Raw genomic sequence first — 10,303 nt, forward strand, 5'->3', positions numbered from 1 at the left:
TATGTGTCTTTTAAAGTCTGTGCAGACTTTAGTATACTGCCAGCAATATGAAGCTGGGATGAGGAAAAGGCTCTCATTTACTTCTGCGATTAAATCTCCCTCAAGTGGAAACTTTAATTGCTCAGGGTGGGCAATATAATATCATACAGAAGGGGCTCACTGCTTCACTTCTGTTTTATGCCATGTGTATTTGGCTAAGCTTTGAGAGGATCCCACTAGAAAATGGTAACAGAGTATATTTTAAGCAACAAAATTGCAAAATAAAATAGAAAGAAAATTCACAGCAAAATACTGGAGGTGGAGCCATGCTACAGGGAATTGTGTTCTCATTGCCTGGAATTGCCCCAGATAATGTAGCTCCTGGGTTGAGTGGAAATAGGGGTGATTTCAGGGCCTGGAAAATGTCCTGACTTTATGAAACTGCACAGAGTCTGTTTTTTTTTTTTTTTTTTTATGGTTATATTTAATAGAGAACTTAGTCCTCACAGCTTCAAAATCCAACGCCATCTTCAGAAATGAGGCTGGAAAAACAAACAAGAAGGAGTGAGGAAAACAATGAGAAAACAGTGAACAAACATGCTAACACTACCGGTACATACTGTGTGTGGGAGAAGGGGACAAAAGAATATGTCATTTGATTTTCATAATATCTAGATATTGCAGTCCACTGAAAAACAGTGTATACATAGTCTTATTGTAGCCCAGATGGGAATTCTGACTTAGTTTCATATTGGTGTCTGTGTAAATTTTCCTCTTTTAATATGGAAAGATAAGATATTAATGTGCAAATGACTTATTTGTAGTAAATAGCAATGCTCCAGACTCTATTGAGGACATGTAGTTTGTGCCCCATGCCCTTGCTTGCACATAAGATTATTAGAATAAGCATGAAAGAAATGAAATCCCAAAGGCAAATCATAATGCTCATATCAGGGCTCATGTGCTGGGATCTTCAGGCAGGATGGTTGTACTTTTTAAAGAAGAATGTCTTCTCATGCTGAGGTGGGCACCTCCCTGAGCTGCCGAGAGTTTTACATGTGTGTACATGTGAATCAGTCAGTGAGCTGGCACAGCAGGTAAGAGCCATGAGCTTAGAGAAAGTAAGCCATTCTCATACCTCAGCTGAAGAAGGCTTGTGTGCATTAAAGAACTTTTTGTCTACTGAGTTACGTGGATGGAGATGCTATTCTAATGAATCAAGCTTTTGAAATGCAGACCCAGTTTTCATAGCAAGGTAACAGAATGCAATTTTCATTTCTGAAAGATAACACAACTGAGGAAAACATTAAAAATTGCCTTTCAAATTATGTTGAGGTTCTGGATATAGCTGGTAAGAGCCGAGCACATGGTTTGTCACATACTTGGAGCTGCTGCTTCACAAGAAATTAATAGGCAGGACTCATTTAACCTCAGAATCTGGCATAATTTTTGAATGACATTTTTCAGAAATTGATACAGACAGCTCTCTGGTGAGATGGGAGCATGATTTATTGTAAAGGAGAATATAAAAGCTGAAGAGCTGGCCAAATGCAGAGGGCAGCAGGAAGGTAGCTCAAAGCTATTTCTGCATCCCTGTCTGTTGAAGTAATACAACTGCTGTATTAAATAGACTGGTTTGTCCACCATTAAGGCATCAGTTTTTGTTATACTATCTACTGCTGGTCACAGGGAAAATTTTACCTGTCTGTGTGCCTCTTGTCCTGATTTGCTCCTTTACTTCCAGCCTGGGAATAGGCTGGGACCTGGCTTTAGTGGTTTTGCTGTGCAGGGATGCTGCTGCCTTCAGGAGCCCTTGTGCACCTTCCTGGGGAAGACAGGTAGTTGCTGAAGCAGCAGCCAAGGGTGATTTCCAGGGCAACCAGAAACACTCAAGAAAAAACTGTTGCGGGAAGCCTGCCACCAGCTCCACACTCCAGAGGAAGATCAGGGTACTCAGGAAGCCCTTACAGCTCTTTTCTCTCCCACACGTGGTGTACCCTGTCCCTGGGACAGGAGCTTGTCTTTCAGCGTGTGGCTCCAGCCGGCACATGCCAAACCATAGTTCAGTCTCTCGCCTTCCAGCACGGAGCAAACTCCGCAGTCCTCGCATTCCTGCCGCACGGGACGCCCCGCTCCTGCCTCTTCCCACATGGAGTGCAGCTTGCTGCCATGCTCCGGGGCAAAGCACACACCCATTGTTGGGTGTTGTGCTCTTTCCCAGGTGAGTGTGTTCTCATGGTGGAGGAGAAATTTTATCATTCAGCAAAACGCACCAGCTGCCATGCTCCAATCACCTGCAAGTGCATTTACAGTGTTTGAAGCCAGTGTCAGGAAAGCTGTAATATAACCTATTTGCTCCTATGTTCTCTCTTGCCCTGCATTCTAAATGTGCAGAATTGTAGTTACACTGCTCCTTTTCTGCTTGCAGCCACGTTGGGGTGTGTGTCCTGCTCTTCACTGGAGCTTCAGAAGTTGGTTGCAAGTTCTCTCTCAAGCTACTCTTGTGCATTGCCCTGGCACTGTGTCAAAAGTCAGTTGCCCTGGAGAATAGGGTCCATCAGTTCAGTGTTCTCTAGTTTGCCCTGCTCAGGGATACTTCCTCCAGGATCCTAAAAGCAACTGCCTTGTGGCATCCTTCTGTATGCTCCTCTTATGTGAGAAAAGCAAGATGACTCCTGCTCCATGAATTGTATGTGTTAATCTCCTAAATCAGTAATGCTGCCTCACAGCTTTTGCATAGATGAGAGAAAGCTGGCACAAGGGTAAAATGAATTTTCCAAAGGGTATTCAGGGCATCCCGACACTGCAAGTTTTTATCCAACTAGTTTTATTTTCTTTAGCCACAACTTCTGCATCTCAGAGAACACATGCTAGAGCAGCGATTTCACACATACACGAAACACTAAGCAGAAAAAATTATCATCCTCACTGACTTAGTAAAAAGGCAATTATCTCTTTACCAACACATTTATTTCTTCAGCTGTTCTCTTCTGTACTCACAATTTGTCCTAAAATGCAAATCAGCTACAAGTTTCTTTATCAACAAAAAGAGTCAGTTCTTTTGCTTTTCGGAAAGTGTAAAAAATATTTAAAGTATGTGTGAAAATACGCCCAAGATATATAGTGTTTTTTAGACTGAAGAGCTTCAAATGTTTTGAAAGGTGTAGTTTACTTGTCTGCTAGACTATTCCTACCAAGATTATTTATCCATTTAACATCTACCTACCTACCTACCCACCTACCTACCTACTAGCTTATTATACAAATTTCTCAAAACTATCAAATACCTAAGCAGAGACAATTTGAGAGGGATATCATGGAAAGAGAAGCTGAGCAGCTAATATCTATAAGCCAAACCTTCAGATCTAAGGGATATGATTAGGAAACTTCTAAATCAATGTCTGGAAAGAGCATTTTGTCTTTTGGAGGCATTGGGTAGCCTGAAAGCTAATTTGCAGCAGTTTCATGGACAAAATTCACCTCCAGTCTCCTTGGGAGACTCATAATGTTTCCAGGTTGTTGTTGTCTTTTGCAGAAACACTTGATCAAACCTAAACCACTAATTTCCCACAGCCCTACTGAGTTAATACTTTTCTCTCATTTTTTAAAATTCATGTTCAAGAGGGACTGGAAATCTACCCATATTTGGAACTTTTGGAACACCCTTAAAAATCCCTATCACACATTAATTACTATAAGCACAGTAACAGATCACCCTTTTGCTCTGCTGTATTTGATAGTTTTGACAGAGATTTCCCTGATGCTGTTGCTTTTTGGTGATGATCCTTCTGTCACAGGGAGGAACTTTCAGCTTATGTCTCCCTTCTCTGCCAGAGTCCTCCTTTCCACCCATTTTGCTGAAGCCAGCTGGTGATCCCAGTGCAGTTCCTTCAGTTTTTGTGGTGATACTTTACTCTGTGCGTGCCTTCAGCAGGTGTACTTCACCCCTGCAGGCCCAGTTTGGATTTGGACATTTTCCTAGGAAGCTGCACCCTCATCTCAGCCCTGCATAAGCAGCATTCCTGGTGTGGATGGCCAGCTGGCTGTTACAACCTTTTTTCACACCACGCTATGTAAAACTACATAGGGCAGGTCTTGTTGATGTGTGAAAAATGCTTCCAACAGCCTGCTCCCATGTGCACTGAGGTTTCCAGCTTCACAGACTCCCTGACCCCCAGTAAGAAGCAGTGCTGGAAACAAGGAAATGCTTTGATATAGGCAGGGAAGGGAGCAGAAAATGAGTGCAGGAATAGGCTTGGTTTTCAGAAGTTTCCAGGAGCGTGCTGATTGAGTGTTGGCACTGTGGGACAACAACAAGAGCAGTATGAATGAGCCTAAAGAAGCACTTGTTACATGCACAGCTCTTCTAAAAGACTGTTTTACTAATTGGTTTACATGTATGGACTACTTTCCACTGATCAGCTTGCATACAATACATGTAGATTTGGCTTTTCTGGGTGAATGGGGCTTGTGACTGCTCAGAATGGCACAGCACTGGTGTATCAGTCACATGGGATGTAACATATGCCAGATAAACATACTCTGACACACTGTCACATAGGGACAGCTGGTTGTGAAGGAGGCAGTAAAAGGGGTTAAAAAGTGCGTGCATGTTCATGTATGCAAATATACATGCCCACACATATGTGTATAGAAATATAATAGATAGATAGATAGATAGATAGATAGATAGATAGATAGATAGATGGATGGATATACACACAAATATTCTTTTTCCTTCTCTGACAACCATAATGAAAGTCTGAAGATGAAGATTGTCAGAAACTATGAAATTATTCACTAAAAACTGGGAAATGCGTACTTTTCTTAAAAAATTGTAAAACAATTGAGTTGAAGAACTGCCTCAACATGAAGAGTGTGGCCAGGCCAGCAGCTGACGCTTCTCTGAAAGTAGAAGATGCCAGAAGCAAGTCTTTCTTTCTCTCCTAGAAGTCATGGAAAGTAGGTGTTCCTAGAAAGCCCCTGCAAGGGAACACTTCCAATCCCCTTAGACTGCAGCTGCTCCTGCAGCACATACAACTGGATGACTGGAGACTTTGGCCAAAACCTGAGGGGAAAAACCCAAAAGCACCGCTCGTATTCATGTGGCAATGTCTGGTGGAAGTGTAACAGTGGCACATACTTTGGAGAAAACCTAGTCTCTGTCTGCTTTCTACAAATCAAATCAGATATCTATGCCATGAAAAATTCACTCCCAAAATCTAATTTTTTCTTATTACAAAATCCAAGGCAACTAGGTCTAGAAATATTTGCATCTGCTCATTAATATTCTGGACTTTAAAATGTCAATTATCTGTCAGGATAAATTTTTGTGTCTTTTTCTTTAGTTTTTGCTTACCTCTAGAGCAGGTTGGAATGCTTCAGTTTTTTTCCTAGGCCAAATTTTTGAACAAATAGGAAAATACTGAGCAAATATGGAAATATTGTGGAAAAAATATTCCCCACTCATTTCACCTCCTGAGCACTCTTTCACTGATCAGTCTCACCTGTGCTAGAAGATTACATCTGTTAGTGTGTAAAGTTTTTGGAAATAAACTCTCAGTGCATATGGCAAAACCTTAATTTAAAAATGAACTGTTAATCGAGACAGGCACAGGGGAACAAGGTTAGGAAAGAAATGGGATTAATTGGGAAAGGGATAATTTATAGTTTATGTGGTAGAAGGTCATCCAGCTATAAAAATAGTCTTTAGTCACTTCTCCTTACTACACTTTTCTGAACCTGCCTGTTTGTCTCTGGTGTGCTGTGAGTGTGGTGTGAACCACACTCTAGATGCAAAATAGAGTGGCTGGGCAATTGGTCATGGCACGGGACAGCCCTCAGGGAGCTGTTCCTCTGGCTGCTCCTCTCCTTGTTGGAGAGAGTATGTTTGGGTTACAACCTCTCATGGTTAATGGTAGCACTCTTGATTTGATCTCAGCTGCTTCTCATGGTGGGAAAACCATCAGATCCAAAGAAGAACTATGTTTTTGCAGACCTCCTAGGTCTGAAGGAGGCTTTGGTAGGGTAAAGGATCTATTCCAGTCATCTAGCATGGCATCTTTAAATACTCACATGTCAACTGCAAGCTGAGAAACGTGATCCTGTTAGATTTGGATATGCAGCAGAGACAGACCTATCAAGGATTGATAGGGAATACACTGTACGGGCCATAATTGTGCCTCACTACAGGTTTTTTAAAAAGTTATGATGATGAGATTTCTGTTTCATTACTGGTTTGGAGATGGTGAGAATGTTTTGAAAAATGTTTCGAATGGCTCTGCTTTTGCCATTGGGGCAAAATCAGAAGCAAAGAGAAAAATTTAATCTAGATTTACTTTAATTCTAGATACCATCCCATGTTTTATGAAGCCCTGGTCCTATTTGAAGTCCTGTTTTATGAAGTCTGGATGCAGATGTGGCTTGGAAAGCAATCCTGCAGCCCTGGATTTACCCCCAGTGAGCAGAGTCTCATCCGCTGACTCCCCAAAGGCTATTTTAGAAAGAAATGCTTGAAGTAAGATATCGAGATAGGGATCTCTGTAAAATGTACTCTTAAAGACAGTCTTGTATACATTGGTTTCATGTTATATAATGGCATGTCAGACATGGTCTGTCCCAGTCTGAGGACTGAGCCCTTTTCACTCAGCACACACAATCTCGGGCTGGTAACAACCCCATGCCTTGCATGGATGACATATTTTGGTAGACAGTGAGAGGCTGGACTCAGAGCTGATATAGAGAAAACAAGAAAGACATAACATGTAAAAGAGTATTTCACGCACGTCCAAATTATGCCTGTAAAAAATATTCTTGTGAGAAAAATAGCACAGAGCAGGGAGGAAGGAGAGTGCAGTGTGGTGGGGCGGACAAAGAGCCAGCTCAGGCAAGCCTGGCTGAACAGCGGTTACTATGCTATAAAAAATGGACATGGCAAATGTACTGCATTTGCTAAAGGCTCCATGAAACTCCAGGGAAAACAGAGCATTTTCACAGAATGGCTCTGCCGACAGCAAGAAAGTTTCATTATTATTAGTCATATGCTGAGGATGTCAAGGAATTTTAAGGCCGCACTCTTTGCATTTTTAGAGGTTATTAATGAAATAGCATAGCAAGGTGAATTACATTAAAATATTTTTCTAACCATTCCAGAAATCTTGGTCCAAGTTGGCATAGGGGGCTGGCAAGTGGTGAACTTTTGACCTAAGCTCAGATTGCTGGGAGACACATCCTCCTTGTTAGTTTCGGGTGACAGTTCACTGTACTAGAGGGATCCACTTGTGTGTAAAGAGGCGAGTGGGGGAGGAAGATTTAGCACTGCATTTTCACAGTGGCAAGAAATTCCATCCAGCTCAAATGTGTTTTGGCCCACTGCCCGGCTCCTTGTCAGACATATGACCATCACTCGGCTTCCTATTTCTGGCCCAGGATAAGCAAGCCCCACTAGTGGTTAAAATTAGGCAACTGACCTGTGACAACACATGTTGACTCTCCAACAGAGGGTAGACATATTTAAAAACCAGAAAAGGGCTAGACACACCAAGATTTAATGTCAGTGCCATGTGCAATGCATCAGTTTGGGCTACTATAATTCAGATAGCAGCTGATCTGCTTCATGGAGAAGACTTAGCAGGATTTTCTGGCTTTCTTCTGACCAAAGACTTCCTATAATGATCGCTAAAGAGAAGATTATGCCATTATTTTTTCATGGTAGAAATCCATACCCTGGCTCTTCACCCTGTCATTATGTAATTGTATGATAGAAAATTTCTGAGAATAACAAACCAGGACATCTGGTTTACACAGAGCTATACTTTTGTTGGAAAAGTTTATTTCCAATTGAAACAACAACAGACTAGGTGGTTAACAAGGAGGCATTTTCCACTTGTCAAAAACAAGTCAGTCAAAACGTTTGTGCACATTTGGATGACTTTCTTGAATGCCCTACCCTTATAGCCATTATGCTTGTTTCTGCAGTTATCACACCTAGCTTCATCTGTTTGGCCAATGACACATGGCAGCCTGTCTGTCAAGATCTCATACAGTTCTCATAGGGCTTTATTGTACTTCCCTAGAGCCTGAGATACCCTCCTTGGATCCCTTAATGAAGACCACTGGCTGTCCTTGAAACCCCTTCCTAAGCCTTTTCCACATGTTGAGGTATATCCAAGAAATCAGCCAGGGAATATTAGGCTGGGTGAGCAGGCTATGGTGGTGGTTGATGTCTGAATAATTGTAGAGAGCTTAAGAAATGAACATGCATTTTCATATAGGCACTGCAGCCTTCCTTCATCGCCCTTGACATCTGTGTCAATAACAGTGCTGAACCAAGAAGTCTGATGGTGATGTCCTGCAAACTGATCCCTTCTGTTGTGTAATAGGGCCCTTCTGCCCTTGCATTGCACAACTAACCAATCAAGTCAGCCTTTTAAATCTTTCAATAGCTCAATTTAATACATCCTCCTCTCCTCTCCTCTCCTCTCCTCTCCTCTCCTCTCCTCTCCTCTCCTCTCCTCTCCTCTCCTCTCCTCTCCTCTCCTCTCCTCTCCTCTCCTCTCCTCTCCTCTCCTCTCCTCTCCTCTCCTCTCCTCTCCTCTCCTCTCCTCTCCTCTCCTCTCCTCTCCTCTCCTCTCCTCTCCTCTCCTCTCCTCTCCTCTCCTCTCCTCTCCTCTCCTCTCCTCTCCTCTCCTCTCCTCTCCTCTCCTCTCCTCTCCTCTCCTCTCCTCTCCTCTCCTCTCCTCTCCTCTCCTCTCCTCTCCTCTCCTCTCCTCTCCTCTCCTCTCCTCTCCTCTCCTCTCCTCTCCTCTCCTCTCCTCTCCTCTCCTCTCCTCTCCTCTCCTCTCCTCTCCTCTCCTCTCCTCTCCTCTCCTCTCCTCTCCTCTCCTCTCCTCTCCTGACACATTGCTCAAGCAGAAATTTCCAAGAGATCTTCAGTTACAGCACGAAGCAGGATACTTGAAATTAGTAAGAAATACACTTACTAAACAAGAGAAGAGTAACAAAATGTGCTTCTGCAAATGTTTGTTGCTATTAACAGTGTGGTATTTTAAATTATTCCTATTTAACAAAAGCTTTGAATCCACTGGAAGTGCATCTGTTACTCAGATGCTGCTTACTCTTTGAGGGTAGAAGTGACATTGCAGGGGCAGAGAAACTCCAGGTGCCAACTCAGGTGTGACAACATGTGCTGCCCTTTGGATGGGAGGGTGCCGAGGCAGATCCATGTCAGACACCTCAGCACAGTGTTTCCAGCCCTGTCTTGGGCTCAGGGCACAGTGAGGTGCAGCTGACTCCAGGTCTGCACCCAGTGTGGTTCTCATGCTAACTAAGCCCAGGCAGAGACAGATGGAAAGATATGGGTACTAAAGCACTAGCCACCACCCCAAGGAAGTAATTTAGACTTTTTGATTATCTGGGATATTCCTGCCTTCTACTTGGCACCATGGAGAAGTGACTGTGACTGTTGGCCCCTGAATTTACTTATTGCTGAATGTCAGTGCATGTGTGGGTGTTTTAACACCTTGCCACTGCAGTCAGGTTCATCAATGTGGTCCAGGCAGAAAATGCCTCATGGGTTGTTACTATTTGTGCAAAAAATAAAACATTAGACCTTCAGATCTGGTGGAAAAACCTCCTTCCTCTTCTCTCTCTTTACAGTGCTCTTCACCCTCAGTGAGCAGGGTCTCACCTGGCTTTTCTGCTCTTCTCCATCAGGTTCTCTGTCTGACCCACAATATGCCAGCAAATTCCCATGCTTGCAGGGTGCCAACAGCTGTCACTCAGAAGAGAAGATCAAGAAAATTCCAGGCAAGGCAGAAACAACCTGTCCAGTTAGCAAAGGGACTGTGACCAAGTGGAGCAGGGTTAGAGGACTGAGAGAGTTGGACCTGGTTTGTGACTATAATTACATCCTCACTGGTGAGATGTTAAATCTCAAGATTTAAACATTTTGCTCTGTATGTTTCAGTCAAGTCATATAAAATGTTTTAATAGAATAGAATATAGAGTTTCAAACTGTGTGTACAAATGGGTATGGTTGGAAGGGACCACAGTAATCGTCTGGTCCAACCTTACTGCCCAAGCAGAGTCATCCTAGAACACACAGAACAGGATTGTGTCCAGATGATGCTTGAATATGTCCAATGAGAAAGACTCCATGACCTCTTTGAACAACCTATACCATGCAGTCACCTGCACAGTAAAGTTCTTCCACACACTCACATGGAACTTCCTGTACATCAATTTCTGCCCATTGCCTCTTGTCCTGTTGCTTGGCACCACTCAGCAGAGCCTGGCTCCATCCTCTTGGCACCCCCTTTCAGAT

Source organism: Haemorhous mexicanus, chromosome 3, assembly GCF_027477595.1.
Source record: "Haemorhous mexicanus isolate bHaeMex1 chromosome 3, bHaeMex1.pri, whole genome shotgun sequence".
NCBI lineage: Eukaryota > Metazoa > Chordata > Aves > Passeriformes > Fringillidae > Haemorhous > Haemorhous mexicanus.